Raw genomic sequence first — 14,728 nt, forward strand, 5'->3', positions numbered from 1 at the left:
TTCAACCTGCCAAACAGACAATTTCTATGGCATCGAGGTCCCGGTCTGTCACCGTGCGAGGGAGTTGCGTGGTAACTTTGACGGTGCAAGGCACAGTTTACGGGCGTTTCAAGCTCCTAGTGTTGCCGTACCTTTGCGCGCCAATACTTCTCGGACTAAACTTCATGGTCCACTTGAGGAGTGTAACCCTACAGTACGGTGGGCCACTCCCTTCACTGTCAGTGGGAGAACAGCAGCCTCCAAATTGCCCAACGCACCCCGCTTGTAGCCTCTCGACGCTGAAGATCACCACACCCTCCCTGTTCCAGAATCTTGTGCCAGGCTGCAAGCCCATCGCGACTAAAAGTAGGCGTTACAGCGCTGAGGATCGGATCTTCATTAGATCTGAGGTTCAGCGGCTCCTCAAAGAAAGGATCATACAACCCAGCGCTAGTCCGTGGAGAGCGCAGGTCGTGGTGGTCAAGAGCGGGAACAAACCCCGGATGGTCATTGACTACAGTCAGACCATTAATCGATATACGCAGCTGGATGCGTATCCTCTCCCGCGCATATCTGATATGGTCAATCAGATCGTGCAGTACCGGGTGTTCTCCACCATAGACCTCAAGTCTGCCTACCACCAACTCCCCATTCGCCCAGAGGACCGACAATACACGGCTTTTGAGGCGGATGGTCACTTGTATCACTTTCTCAGGGTTCCCTTTGGTGTCGCCAATGGGGTCTCGGTCTTCCAGCGTGCTATGGACCGAATGGTCGACCAGAACGGGCTGCGGGCTACCTTCCCGTACCTGCATAATGTCACCATCTGCGGCCATGACCAGCAGAACCACGACACGAATCTCCTGAACTTCCTACGCACTGCATCTCGCCTGAACTTGACCTACAACAGGGAGAAGTGTGTGTTTCGTACGCGCCGTTTAGCCATCCTAGGATACGTGGTGGAAAACGGGGTCATTGGCCCTGATCCAGACCGTATGCACCCCCTTTCTGAACTTCCCTTGCCTGCTAGTGCAAAAGCACTGAGAAGATGCTTAGGCTTCTTCTCTTATTATGCGCAGTGGGTTCCCAATTACGCGGACAAAGCCCGTCCGCTCATTAAGTCCACTACTTTTCCCCTAACGCCAGAGGCCCGATTGGCCTTTGATAAATTAAAAGCCGACATCGCGAAAGCTACGATGCACGCTGTTGATGAGTCCATCCCCTTTCAGGTGGCGAGCGATGCATCTGATTTCGCCCTGGCCGCCACACTTAACCAGGCGGGCAGGCCCGTCGCATTTTTTTCCCGCACCCTCCAAGGCCCCGAAATCCAGCATTCAGCGGTGGAAAAGGAGGCCCAGGCCATTGTGGAGGCCGTCAGGCACTGGCGCCATTACTTGGCGGGAAAACGGTTCATCCTGATCACGGACCAGCGGTCCGTGGCGTTCATGTTTAATAACACGCAGAGGGGCAAGATCAAGAATGACAAGATCTTGCGGTGGAGAATTGAACTCTCCACCTATAACTATGACATCATGTATCATCCAGGGAAACTCAATGAGCCCTCGGATGCCCTCTCACGTTGAACATGCGCCAGTATACAGGAGGACCGTTTGCAGGCTCTCCATAATGACCTATGCCATCCTGGGGTCACTCGGCTCTACCACTTTATAAAAGCCCGCAATCTGCCCTACTCGGTGGAGGACGTCAGGTCAGTAACAAGAAGCTGTCGGGTATGCGCGGAATGCAAACCGCACTTTTACCCACCTGACCGGGCACATTTAGTCAAGGCCACTCGTCCCTTCGAGAGACTGAGTGTCGATTTTAAGGGCCCCCTTCCCTCAACAGATCGGAATGTGTACTTCCTCAACATCATTGACGAGTACTCGAGGTTCCCTTTTGTTGTTCCCTGCTCTGATACATCCGCTGCCACGGTTATCAAGGCATTCCGTGATCTCTTTACCCTGTTCGGGTACCCCGGCTACATTCACAGCGACAGGGGCTCGTCGTTCATGAGCGATGACTTGAGGCAATTCCTGCTCTCATACGGGATTGCCTCTAGTAGGACCACGAGCTACAACCCTCGGGGTAACGGACAGGTGGAACGTGAGAATGCTACAGTCTGGAAGGCTGTCTTACTGGCGTTGAAGTCAAAATGCCTTCCAGTCTCCCGTTGGCAAGAGGTGCTCCCTGATGCGCTCCATTCTATTCGCTCACTCCTGTGTACGGCAACCAATGCTGCTCCCCATGAGAGGATGTTTTCATTCCCTCGGAAGTCTTCCTCGGGGACCTCTTTACCGTCTTGGTTGACGTACTCAGGACCCGTCCTCCTGCGGCGACATGTAAGGGCCCTCAAGTCCGTCCCGTTGGTCGAACAGGTCCATCTCCTCCACGCCAACCCTCAGTATGCCTATGTGGCATACCCTGACGGGCGAGAGGACACGGTCTCGATCCGAGACCTGGCGCCAGCAGGGGACGTAGCAACCCCTGTCGCTCCCATACCCCCTGTTACAAACCCTTTAACTCTTGTTTCTCCCCCGGACACGGCGCGGGCAGCATCGGGACCATTGCTTACTCCCGTGTACAGCTTGCCTGAGTCCAGAGGATGGTCGCCACTTCAGGGCGTGTCGGGACTCCATGGACTACCGTCACCTCAGGGTCAACCGGCCTGTGAGTCTGTGGAGGAACAGCTGGACATCACCTTGGGGAGAACGCCACCGCAAGTGCCTACTACGGTGTCACCGCCGGTATTGAGGAGTTCACAACGACGGTGCGGTCCCCCTGACCGTCTGAACTTATAGACTGATGACAAATTATTCTGTTTTTGTACCCCGCCGGTCTTTGTTCTCAAAGGAGGGGTGAATGTGGTGAACCATCGTTGGTTCCCACTGGATAGTACTGAGCCAGGGTCTGGCCAGTACTACAAGTATGTACATATGTTGCTGTTGGGTTAGGGATGGGTTGTGCTACTTGTTGCTGTTGGGGTTAGGTTGGGGTTGTTACACCTTTGTATTGTAGTGTTGTAGTACATCCCAGTCGGGCTCCGCCTCCTGGGAGAGGTATAAAGGTCCCTGCTCTGGCTGGGACCCCTCAGTCTGGGATCGTGTATATAATTGTTGGCTGCTTCGTTACAGCAAATAAAAGCCTTTATTTCCTGAGCATCAAGCCTCGTGTATGATAACGCGCATCAGGAGGGGATTACAGAGTGAAGGACCGAGGTTACTAAAGGCACAGTCCCCAGGGTGGCAGAGATTCTAATCCCTAACACTGGAGATGTCTGAATGAGAGGAACACAGAGATCTCACAGAGTTTGTGAAACTGGAGGAGATTACAGAAATAGGAAGGGGCGAGGACATGGAGAGATTCAATTTTAAAATCCAGGGCAGAGGGAATGCTGCCTTTATTTCAAAGAGAATATAAAAGTAGGGAAAGCTTGCTAAAACTATACAAGGCACCAGTTAGACCACATCGGGAAAACTGTGAACAAGTTTAGTCCCCTTATCTAAGGGAAAATATACTAGCATTGGAGGCAGTCCAGAGAAGGTTCAACAGGTTGAACCCGGGTGTTGAGGGATTTTCTTATGAGGAGAGGTTGAGTAGGTTGGGCCTGGACTCACTGGAGTTTAGAAGAATGAAAGGTGACCTTATTGAGATATATCAGATTGTCAGGGGGTTTGGCAGGGTAGATGCTGAAAGGATGTTCCCCCTTGTGGGAGAGTCTAGGACCAGAGGACAGAATCTCAGAATAAGATGTCACCCATTGAAGACAAAGATGAGGAAGAATTTTTTCTCTCGGTACGTAGTGTCTCTCTGCAATTCTTTACCAGAGAGGGCTGTAGAGGCTGGATCATTCAGTATGTTCAAGGCTGAGAAAGACAGATTGTTAATCAGTTCGTGAACGAAGGGTTATGGGGATAAGGCAGGAAAGTGGAGCTGAGGTTTATCATATTCGGATCAGTCATGATCTCATTGAATGGTGGAGGTGACCCGATGGGCTGAATGGCCTACACCTGATCCTATATCTTCTGGTCTTATGAGTCGCTTGACTGGGAACTTACAGGTCAGTGAGCACAGGAGTACCTGAGGAACACAGAGCCCAGTGAGAGGGTTCATGGACTGGGTTGTAAGAGCCTGAGGGGTATTGACAGGGTGGATGTGGAGAGGATGTTTCCTCTTGTGGGGGAATCTAGAACTCGGGGTCAGAGTTTAAAATAAGGGGTCTCCTGTTTAAGACAGAGATGAGGAGAAATGTTTTCTCTCAGAGAGTCACGAGGCTCTGAAACTCCTCCTCCCAAGGCAATGGAAGCTTTGAATATTTGGCACAGTGGTTAGCACTGCTGCCTCACAGCGCCAGGTACCTGGGTTTGATTCCTGGTTTGGGTCACTGTCTGTGTGGAGTTTGCACGTTCTCCCTGTGTTTGCGTGGGTTTCCTCCTGGTGCTCCAGTTTCCTCCCACAGTCTGAAAGACATGCTGGTTTGGTGCATTGGCTGTGCTAAATCCTCCCTCAGTGTACCCGAACAGGCACTGGAGTGTGGCGACTAGGGGATTTTCACAATAACTTCATTGCATTGTTAATGTAAGCCTCCTTGTGACAATAAATAAACTTCTTACTTTTCCTTGGGAGAAGAAATTCTTCCTCAAATCCGTGTTAAGTGATCACCCCCTTATTCTGCGACTCTGCCCTCTGATCCTTCACTCCCCCACGAGTGGAAACATCCTCCCAACATTTACCCTGTCGAACCCCCGAAGACTCTTATATGTTTCAATCATATCACCGCTCATTATTCTGAACTCCTGGGAGCACAGACCCAACCTGTTTAATCTTTCCTCATATGGCAGTTCCTCCGTACCCGGCATCATCCCAGAAAACCTCCTCTGTACTGCCTCCAATGACAATATATTTCCTTAAATAAGGGGACCAAAACTGTACTCAATACTCTAACTGTGGCCTCATTAATAGCTTGTATTTTGATGGGGTGGGGGGGCTGCTGAGGGAGGGTGGATGGGAGTGAGGGTGTTTAACTGGCTGCCCGGGGCTGGGATTTACAGGTGCGCACCTCCAATTCCAGCCCCGCCCCCATGACAGCCGCTCAGACTCGCGCTTCCTCACATTCCAACTCCCAAACGCGGGGCGCCAACTGCCGCTGCGCACGGCAGAACTACAACTCCCATCAGGCACCGTGGGCTGGCTCTCCCCCTGATTCCATACTGCCACTCCTCACTGCGCGGGCCTGGGGACACATGGGTAACGTACCAACAACAGAAAATACTGGAAAATCTCAGCAGGTCTGACAGCATCTGTGGGGAGGGAATAGAGCCAACGTTTCGAGTCTGGATGACCCTTCGTCAGAGCTGTGGTTTCCATGCCAATTGTAAATGTTCCCCCACAGAAAATCCTTAACTCTGATCTGTATCTGTGAGTACTCACCACTCTTTGCAGCAGTGTGTGTGTGTATATGAGCGTGTGCCTGTGCATGCATGTGCTTATTTGTGCACCAGTTTGTGCTCGTGTCTGTGTGTACGTATGTATGTAAGTGTGTTTGTCCCTGTGTATGTTTGTGTCTGTGTGTTTGCATGTATGTGCGTGTGTGTGTTTCTCTGTATGTGCGTGTGTGTGTTTCTCTGTATGTGCGTGTGTGTGTTTCTCTGTATGTGCGTGCTTGTATGTGCGCACTGGTATATGTGTGCATGCTTACGTGGGGGTGTATGTGCATCCTCACTCCAGAACCCATTGAATTATAAATTAAAATATAAATGAAAAACTTGCAAGATTTCTACAAATCCTGTAAGACTGTTAAATTATTCAACTTCTTTCCACGTTGCTTTTTTTTAGTCTCAACGGGCTGTGAAAATGATTGACTAGCCCAACATTTATTGCCCATCCCTAGTTGCCCTTCACAGTGCGATTAGGGTGGGAGTTCCAGGGTTTTGTCCCAACGACGGTGAAGGAACAGCTGATATATTTCCAAGTCAGGATGGTGTGTGGCGTGGAGTGGAACCTCCAGGTGGTGTGTGTTCCCAAGTATCTGCTGCCCTTGTCCTTCAAGATGCTAGTGGGTTAAAAGGTGTTGCCTAAGGAGCCTTGGTGAGTTTGTGCAGTGAATCTTGTAGCTTGTTCACACCCCTGCCACAGTGCATCAGTGGTGGAGGGATTGAATGTTTGTGAAAGGGGTTGCAATCAAGCAGGCTGCTTTATGTTGCCTGCCTGGTGCTCGGGTCCAAGATGTATCATCTGGGCTGCATAGGAACTTGGAGTGGGAGGGTAAGAATCCAGTTGTCGTGGTCCATGTAGGTGCCAATGACATAGGCATAACAGGAACAAAGGATGTGCAGAGGGAGTATGAAAAGCTCGGAATCAAATTAAAAAGTAGAACCAACAAGGTGGTAATATCTGGATTACTACCTGAACCACACGCAAATTGGCACAGGGGCAATAGGGTTAAGGAGACGAATGCGTGGCTCAAGGATTGGTGTGGGAGTAATGGGTTCGAATTCATGGGACATTGGCACCAATATTGGGGCAGATGGGACCTGTTCGGATGGGATGGTCTCCGTCTGAATCGTGCTGGGACCAGAGTCCTGGCAAATCGTGTAACTAGGGTCGTTGATAGGGATTTAAACTATTAAATGGGGGGGGAAGGGTGCAGGGGTATGGGGAATTACAAAATCGGTGGTGAAGAAGAGAGTACAAGTGCAGGTTAATGTTGAGGACATTCAACTAGTTAAAGGAGTAGAGGGCTCGGGAGATGTTAGTAGCGTTTCAACAAACCAGGTCCAGATAAAGGCTGGCATAAAGACACTGCCTGAATGCATGAAGCATTCGAAACAAAGTAAATGAGTTGATGGCACAAATCCACACAAATGAGTATGATCTAGTGTCCGTCACAGAAACGTGGTTGCAGGGTGACCGGGACTGGGAACTGAATATACAGGGGTATCAGACATTTAGGAAGGATAGACAGGAAGGAAAGGGAGGTGGGGTAGCTCTGTTAATAAAGGATAATATCAGGATGGTAGTGAGAGACGACATAGGCTCGAACGTGGAATCGTTGTGGGTGGAGATAAGGAATAGTAGGGGGAAAAAGACACTGGTAGGCGTGGTCTATAGGCCCCCAAATAATAACTTAGAGGTGGGGAGGGCTATAAACAAGCAAATAATGGATGTGTGCAAAAACGGAATGGCAATAATGGGGGATTTTAACCTGCATATTGATTGGTCGACTCAAATTGGACGTGGAGGGCTTGAGGAAGAGTTCTTAGAATGCTGTCGGGATAGTTTCATTGAACAGTATGTTACAGAACCTACGAGAGAGCAAGTTATCTTAGATCTGGTACTGTGTAATGAGACAGGTAGAATTAAGGATCTTCTTGTGAGGGATCCTCTTGGGTTGAGTGATCATAATATGGTTGAATTTCTGATACAGATGGAGGGTGAGAAAGTAGGGTCCCAAACCAGTGTCCTCTGCTTGAACAGAGGGGAGTACGATAGGATGAGGGCGGAATTGGCTAATGTAGACTGGGCGAGCAGACTGGTAGGTAGGACAGCTGAGGAACAGTGGAGGATTTTTAAGGAGATTTTTTGAAGTACTCAGCAAAAATATATTCCGGTGATAAAGAAGGACTGTCAGGAAAGGGATAACCAGACGTGGATAACAAAGGAAATAAAGGAGAGTATTAAAATGAAAACAGATGCCTATAGAGTGGCCAAAAATAGTGGAGAATTAGTGGATTGGGAAAGCTTTAAAAAAACAACAAAGAACGACTAAGAAAGCGATTAAGAAAGGAAAGATAGATTATGAAACTAAACCAGCTCAAAATATAAAAAATGATAGTAAAAGTTTTACAAATATATAAAAAGGAATAGAGTGGCTGGAGTGAATGTTGGACCCTTGGAGGACGAGAGGGGAGATTTAATCGTGGAAAACGAGGAAATGGCTGAGACTTTAAATAAGTTCTTTGTGTCGGTCTTCACGGTGGAAGACACAAATAGTTTGCCGAATATTAGAGATCGAGAGTTGGTCGGAGGTGAGGTCCTTAATACAATTACTGTTACAGAAGAGGTAGTGCTTGGTAGACTAATGGGACTGAAGGTAGACAAGTCCCCGGGCCCGGATGGAATGCATGCCAGGGTACTGAAAGAAATGGCTGAGGTAATAGCAGATGCGTTAGTAGTTATTTATCAAAATTCGCTGGACTCTGGGGTAGTGCCGGCTGATTGGAAAACAGCTACTGTTACGCCGTTGTTTAAAAAAGAAAGTAGACAAAAGGCGGGTAACTACAGGCCGGTTAGCTTAACGTCCGTAGTTGGGAAGATGCTAGAGTCCATTATTAAAGAGGAAATAGCAGAGCACCTGGATAAGAATGGTTCAATCAAGCAGATGCAGCATGGATTCATGAAGGGAAAGTCGTGTTTGACGAATTTACTGGATTTTTATGAAGATGTGACTAGTGCGGTTGACAGAGGGGAACCGGTGGATGTGGTGTTTTTAGATTTCCAGAAGGCATTCGATAAGGTACCTCACAAAAGGTTGCTGCAGAAGATTGGGGTACACGGAGTTGGGGGTAAGGTGTTGGCGTGGATTGGGGATTGGCTATCTAACAGGAAGCAGAGTGTTGGAATAAATGGGTGCTTTTCTGGTTGGCAGTTGGTGACCAGTGGCGTGCCGCAGGGATCGGTGCTGGGGCCTCAACTGTTTACCATTTACATTGATGATCTGGAGGAGGGGACTGAGTGTAGGGTATCAAAGTTTGCTGATGACACGAAGATGAGTGGGAAAGCGAATTGCGTGGAGGACGCGGAAAGTCTGCAGAGAGATTTGGATTGGTTGAGTGAGTGGGCGAGGATCTGGCAGATGGAATATAACGTTGACAAATGTGAGGTTATCCACTTTGGAAGAAATAATAGTAAATTGGAATATTATTTAAATGGAGAAAAATTACATCATGCTACTGTGCAGAGGGACCTGGGGGTCCTTGTGCACGAATCGCAAAAACTCAGTCTGCAGGTGCAGCAGGTGATCAAGGCGGCAAATGGAATGTTGGCCTTTATCGCGAAGGGGATGGAGTATAAAAGCAGGGAGGTCTTGCTGCAACTGTACAAGGCACTGGTGAGGCCGCAACTGGAGTACTGTGTGCAGTTTTGGTCCCCTTATTTGCAATAGGAGGGAGTGCAGAGAAGGTTCACCAGGTTGATACCGGAGATGAGGGGTGTAGCTTATGAGGAGAGATTGAACAGATTGGGTCTGTACTCGTTGGAGCTTAGAAGGCTGAGGGGTGATCTTATAGAGACATATAAGATAATGAAGGGGCTGGATAGGGTAGAGGTAGAGAGATTCTTTCCACTTAGAAGGGAAACCAGAACTGGAGGGCAGAGCCTCAAAATAAGTGGGGGCCGGTTCAGAACAGAGTTGAGGGGGAACTTCTTCTCTCAGAGGGTAGTGAATCTTTCGAATTCTCAGCCCATTGAAGTGGTGGAGGCTTCCTCGTTGAATATGTTTAAATCACGGGTAGATAGATTTCTGATCGATAAGGGAATTAAGGGATATGGGGAGCAGGCGGGTAAGTGGAACTGATTCGTTTCAGATCAGCCATGATCTTGTTGAATGGCGGGGCAGGCTCGAGGGGCGAGATGGCCTACTCCTGCTCCTATTTCTTATGTTCTTTATCCTGAGTGGTGTCTATTGAGTTTCTTAAGTGTCTTTGAAGCTGCACTCATCTGGCCAAGTGGAGAGTATTCCATCACAGAGAAACATAGAAAGCAGAAGCAGGAATAGGCCATTCGGCCCTTCAAGACTGTTCCGCCATTCATAATGATCATGGCTGATCATCAAATTCAATATTCTGATTTCCTTACACCCACCCCCCCCCACAATCCCGTGATCCATTTAGCCCCAAAAGCTCCATCTAATTTATTCTTGAAGTCAGACAATGTTTTGGCCTCACCTACTTTCTGTGACAGTGAATTCCACACATTCACCACTCTCTGGGTGAAGAAATTTCTCCTCACCTCAGTTCTTATCCTCAAACTGTGACCCCTACTTCTGGACTCCCCCATTTGGAACATTCTTTCTGAATCTACCCTCTCTAATCCTGTGAGAATTTATAAGTTTCAATGAGATCCCCTCTCACTCTTTTCAACTCCAATGAACTCCTGACTTGTGCCATTAGATGGTGAACATGTTTTGGGGAGTCAGGAAGTGGTTACTCACTGCAGGATCCCTAACCTCTGACCTGCTCTTGGAATCACAGTATTTACACAGCTAGTCCAGTTTTGTTTCTGGTCAATGGTCGCCCCCAGGATGTTGCTAATGGGGGATTCAGTCATGGTAATGCCATTGAATGTCAAGGGACGATGGTTAGATTCTCTCTTGCTGGAGATGGTTGTTACCAAGCACTTGTGTGGCCCAAATATTACTTGCCAGTTTGTCCAAGCCTGGATATTGTCCAGGTCTGGCTGCATTTGAACATGGACTGCTTCAGTATCTGAGGAGTCATAATGCAGCTGAACATTGTGCAATCATCAGCGAACATCCCCACTTCTGACATTATCATAGAAGGCAGGTCATTGATGAAGCAGCTGAAGATGGTTGGGACTGGGACACTCCCCTGAGAAACTCCTGCAGTGATGCCCAGAGACTGAGATGATTGACCTTCAACCAGACAACCATCTCTTGAACCATCTGCAAACATTCAATCCCTCCACCACTGATGCACAGTGGCAGCTGTGTGAACCAGCGACAAGATTCACTGCACAAACTCACCAAGGCTCCTTGTGCTAGTTATGATTCCAACCAGTGGAGTATTTTCCCCGATACCCATTGACTCCGGTTTTACGAGGGCTCCTTGGTGCCATACCTGGTCAAATGTCACCTTGATGTCAAAGGCTATCACACTCACCTCACCTCTGGAACTCAGCTCTTTTGTCCATGTTTGAACCAGGACTGTAATGAGGTCAGGAGCTGAGTGACCCTGGTGAAACCCAAACTGGGTGTCACTGAGCAGGTTATTGCTGAGTAAGTGCCGCTTGATGGCACTGTTGATGACCCCTTCATCACTTTGCTGATGATTGACAATAGACTGATTGGGCTGTAATTGGCTGGGTTAAATTTGTCCTGTTTCTCGTGTACAGCACATACCTGGGCAATTTTATACATTGCCCGTGTTCCAGCTGTACTGGAACAGCTTGGCTCAGGGAGCAGCAAGTTCTGGAGCACGAGTCTTCAACACTATTGCCGGGATATTGTCCTTCCACACCAACACACTCCCTTTATCAGCTTCTCCACACTTCTCATTACTGAGAAGCTGGTGAGCCTTCACCTCCAGCTCACTGGGAAATGTGTTGAAGTTTGATTCACTAAAGTTTGGACACGGCTTCCTCTCCTCTGTCTCTCGCACTGACATCTTCTTTTCTGTTAACAAGTCAATCAATACTGATGGAAAACAGTGAAGGGACGCAGAGATGGCCATAGACACAAGCTTTAGGAATACAGTTACTCCGAGGATTGAAAACAGATGGGTGATGGTGAGAGGGGCTGGGAGGAAGCAGTCCGTGCAGGGATCCCCGGTGGTCGTTCCCCTTAGCAACAAGTATTCCGCTTTGGATACGGTTGAGGGGGATGACATACCAGTGGGGAGCCGCAGTGAGAGGATCTCCAGCACTGTGTCCGTCTCTGTGGCTCGGGAGGGAAAGGGGGAGAGCGGGAGGGCGATAGTTATTGGGGACTCGTTAGTTAGAGGGATAGATAGGAGGTTCTGTGGCAGCAAAAGAGACTCACGGATGGTATGTTGCCTACCGGATGCCAAGGTCCGTGATGTCTCAGACCGTGTTTTCCAGATTCTGAAGGGGGAGGGGAAACAGTCACAAGTCGTGGTGCACATTGGTACACATGACATAGGTAAGAGAAGGGACGGGGATTTAAAGCAGGAATTTCTGGAGCTGGGCTGGAAGCTGAGAGCCAAGACGAAACATGTGGTCATCTCTGGTACGTTGCCGGTACCACGTGATAGCGAGTTGAGGAACAGGGAGAGAGTGCAGTTAAATATGTGGTTGCAGGGATGGTGTAGGAGGGAGGGTTTCAGATACGTGGATAATTGGAACACGTTCTGGGGAAGGTGGGACCTGTACAAACAGGACGGGGTGCACCTGAACCAGAGGGGCACCAATATCCTCGGAGGGAAATTTGTTACGGCTCTTCAGGGGGGTTTAAACTAATTTGTCAGGGGAGTGGGAAAGGGAGTTGTCGTCCAGAAGTCAGTGAGGGTGGTGAGGCATTGGGGAAGGTATCAGGGTCAAGGGTGGGTACTGGTAGACAGGAAGGTGGGTTGAAGTGTGTCTACTTCAATGCAAGGAGCATCCGGAACAAGGTAGATGAACTTGGGGCGTGGATTGGTACTTGGGACTACGATGTTGTGGCCATTACGGAGACGTGGGTAGAACAAGGACAGGAATGGTTGTTGGACGTTCCGGGGTATAGATGTTTCACTAAGTGTAGGGAAGCTGGTAAAAGAGGTGGAGGAGTGGCATTGTTAATCAAGGATAGTTTAACGGCTGCGGAAAGGCACTTCGTGGGGGATCTGCACACTGAGGTAATATGGGCTGAAGTTAGAAATAGGAAAGGAGCGGTCACGTTGCTAGGAGTTTCCTATAGGCCCCCAAATAGTAATAGAGATGTGGAGGAAGAAATTGCTAAGCAGATTATGGATATGTGTGGGGGTCACAGGGTAGTTGTCATGGGGGACTTTAACTTTCCAAATATTGATTGGAACCTTTGTTGGTCAAATAGTTTGGATGGGGCAGTTTTTGTGCAGTGTGTGCGGGAGGGTTTCCTGACACAATATGTGGATGGGCCGACTAGAGGTGAGGCCACATTGGATTTGGTACTGGGAAATGAACCGGGCCAAATGTTAGATTTGGTTGTGGGAGAGCAATTTGGAGATAGTGACCACAATTCGGTGTCTTTTGTTATTGCAATGGAGAGGGATAGGGCCGTACGGCAGGGCAAGGTTTACAATTGGGGGAGGGGTAATTATGATGCGATTAGGCAAGAATTAGGGGGCATAAGTTGGGAACAGAAACTGTCAGAGAAAGGAACTAATGAAAAGTGGAATTTTTTCAAGGAACAAATACTGGATGTCCTTGATAGGTATGTTCCTGTCAGGCAGGGAGGAAATGGCCGAGTGAGGGAACCATGGTTCACAAAAGAGGTGGAATGTCTTGTGAAAAGGAAGAGGGAAGCTTATGTAGGGATGAGGAAACAAGGTTCAGATGGCTCGATTAAGGGTTACAAGTTAGCAAGGAATGAGCTGAAAAAGGGGCTAGGAGGGGACATGAGAAGTCCTTGGCGGGTCGGATCAAGGAAAACCCCAAAGCTTTTTACTCTTATGTGAGGAATAAAAGAATGACCAGGGTGAGGTTAGGGCCGGTCAAGGACAGTAGTGGGAACTTGTGTATGGAGTCAGTAGAGATAGGCGAGGTGATGAATGAATACTTTTCTTCAGTGTTCACCAAGGAGAGGGGCCATGTTTTTGAGGAAGAGAAGGTGTTACAGGCTAATAGGCTGGAGGAAATAGATGTTCGGAGGGAGGATGTCTTGGCAGTTTTGAATAAACTGAAGGTCGATAAGTCCCCTGGGCCTGATGAAATGTATCCTAGGATTCTTTGGGAGGCAAGGGATGAGATTGCAGAGCCTTTGGCGTTGATCTTTGGGTCCTCGCTGTCCACGGGGATGGTGCCAGAGGACTGGAGAATGGCGAATGTTGTTCCTCTGTTTAAGAAAGGGAATAGAAATGACCCTGGTAATTATAGACCGGTTAGTCTTACTTCGGTGGTTGGTAAATTGATGGAAAGGGTCCTTAGGGATGGGATTTACGGCCATTTAGAAAGATGCGGATTAATCCGAGATAGTCAGCACGGATTCGTGAAGGGCAAGTCGTGCCTCACAAATTTGATAGAATTTTTTGAGGAGGTAACTAAGTGTGTTGATGAAGGTAGGGCAGTTGATGTCATATACATGGATTTTAGTAAGGCGTTTGATAAGGTCCCCCATGGTCGGCTTATGATGAAAGTGAGGAGGTGTGGGATAGAGGGAAAGTTGGCCGATTGGATAGGCAACTGGCTGTCTGACCGAAGACAGAGGGTGGTGGTCGATGGAAAATTTTCGGATTGGAGGCAGGTTGCTAGCGGTGTGCCGCAGGGATCAGTGCTTGGTCCTCTGCTCTTTGTGATTTTTATTAATGACTTAGAGGAGGGGGCTGAAGGGTGGATCAGTAAATTTGCTGATGACACCAAGATTGGTGGAGTAGTGGATGAGGTGGAGGGCTGTTGTAGGCTGCAAAGAGACATAGATAGGATGCAAAGCTGGGCTGAAAAATGGCAAATGGAGTTTAACCCTGATAAATGTGAGGTGATTCATTTTGGTAGGACAAATTTAAATGTGGATTACAGGGTCAAAGGTAGGGTTCTGAAGACTGTGGAGGAACAGAGAGATCTTGGGGTCCATATCCACAGATCTCTAAAGGTTGCCACTCAAGTGGATAGAGCTGTGAAGAAGGCCTGGAGTGTGTTAGCTTTTATTAACAGGGGGTTGGAGTTTAAGAGCCGTGGGGTTATGCTGCAACTGTACAGGACCTTGGTGAGACCACATTTGGAATATTGTGTGCAGTTCTGGTCACCTCACTATAGGAAGGATGTGGAAGCGCTGGAAGGAGTGCAGAGGAGATTTACCAGAATGCTGCCTGGTTTGGAGGGTAGG

General features: G+C 48.6%; 1 protein-coding gene across 1 annotated transcript in view; it reads left to right on the forward strand.

The window, feature by feature from the left end:
* LOC144496991 (class I histocompatibility antigen, F10 alpha chain-like) overlaps positions 1 to 14,728 on the forward strand; it is a 201,056-nt gene that overhangs the window by 142,730 nt on the left and 43,598 nt on the right. The window lies entirely within an intron of this gene.

Source organism: Mustelus asterias, chromosome 8 (genome assembly GCF_964213995.1).
Source record: "Mustelus asterias chromosome 8, sMusAst1.hap1.1, whole genome shotgun sequence".
Taxonomy (NCBI): Eukaryota; Metazoa; Chordata; class Chondrichthyes; order Carcharhiniformes; family Triakidae; genus Mustelus; species Mustelus asterias.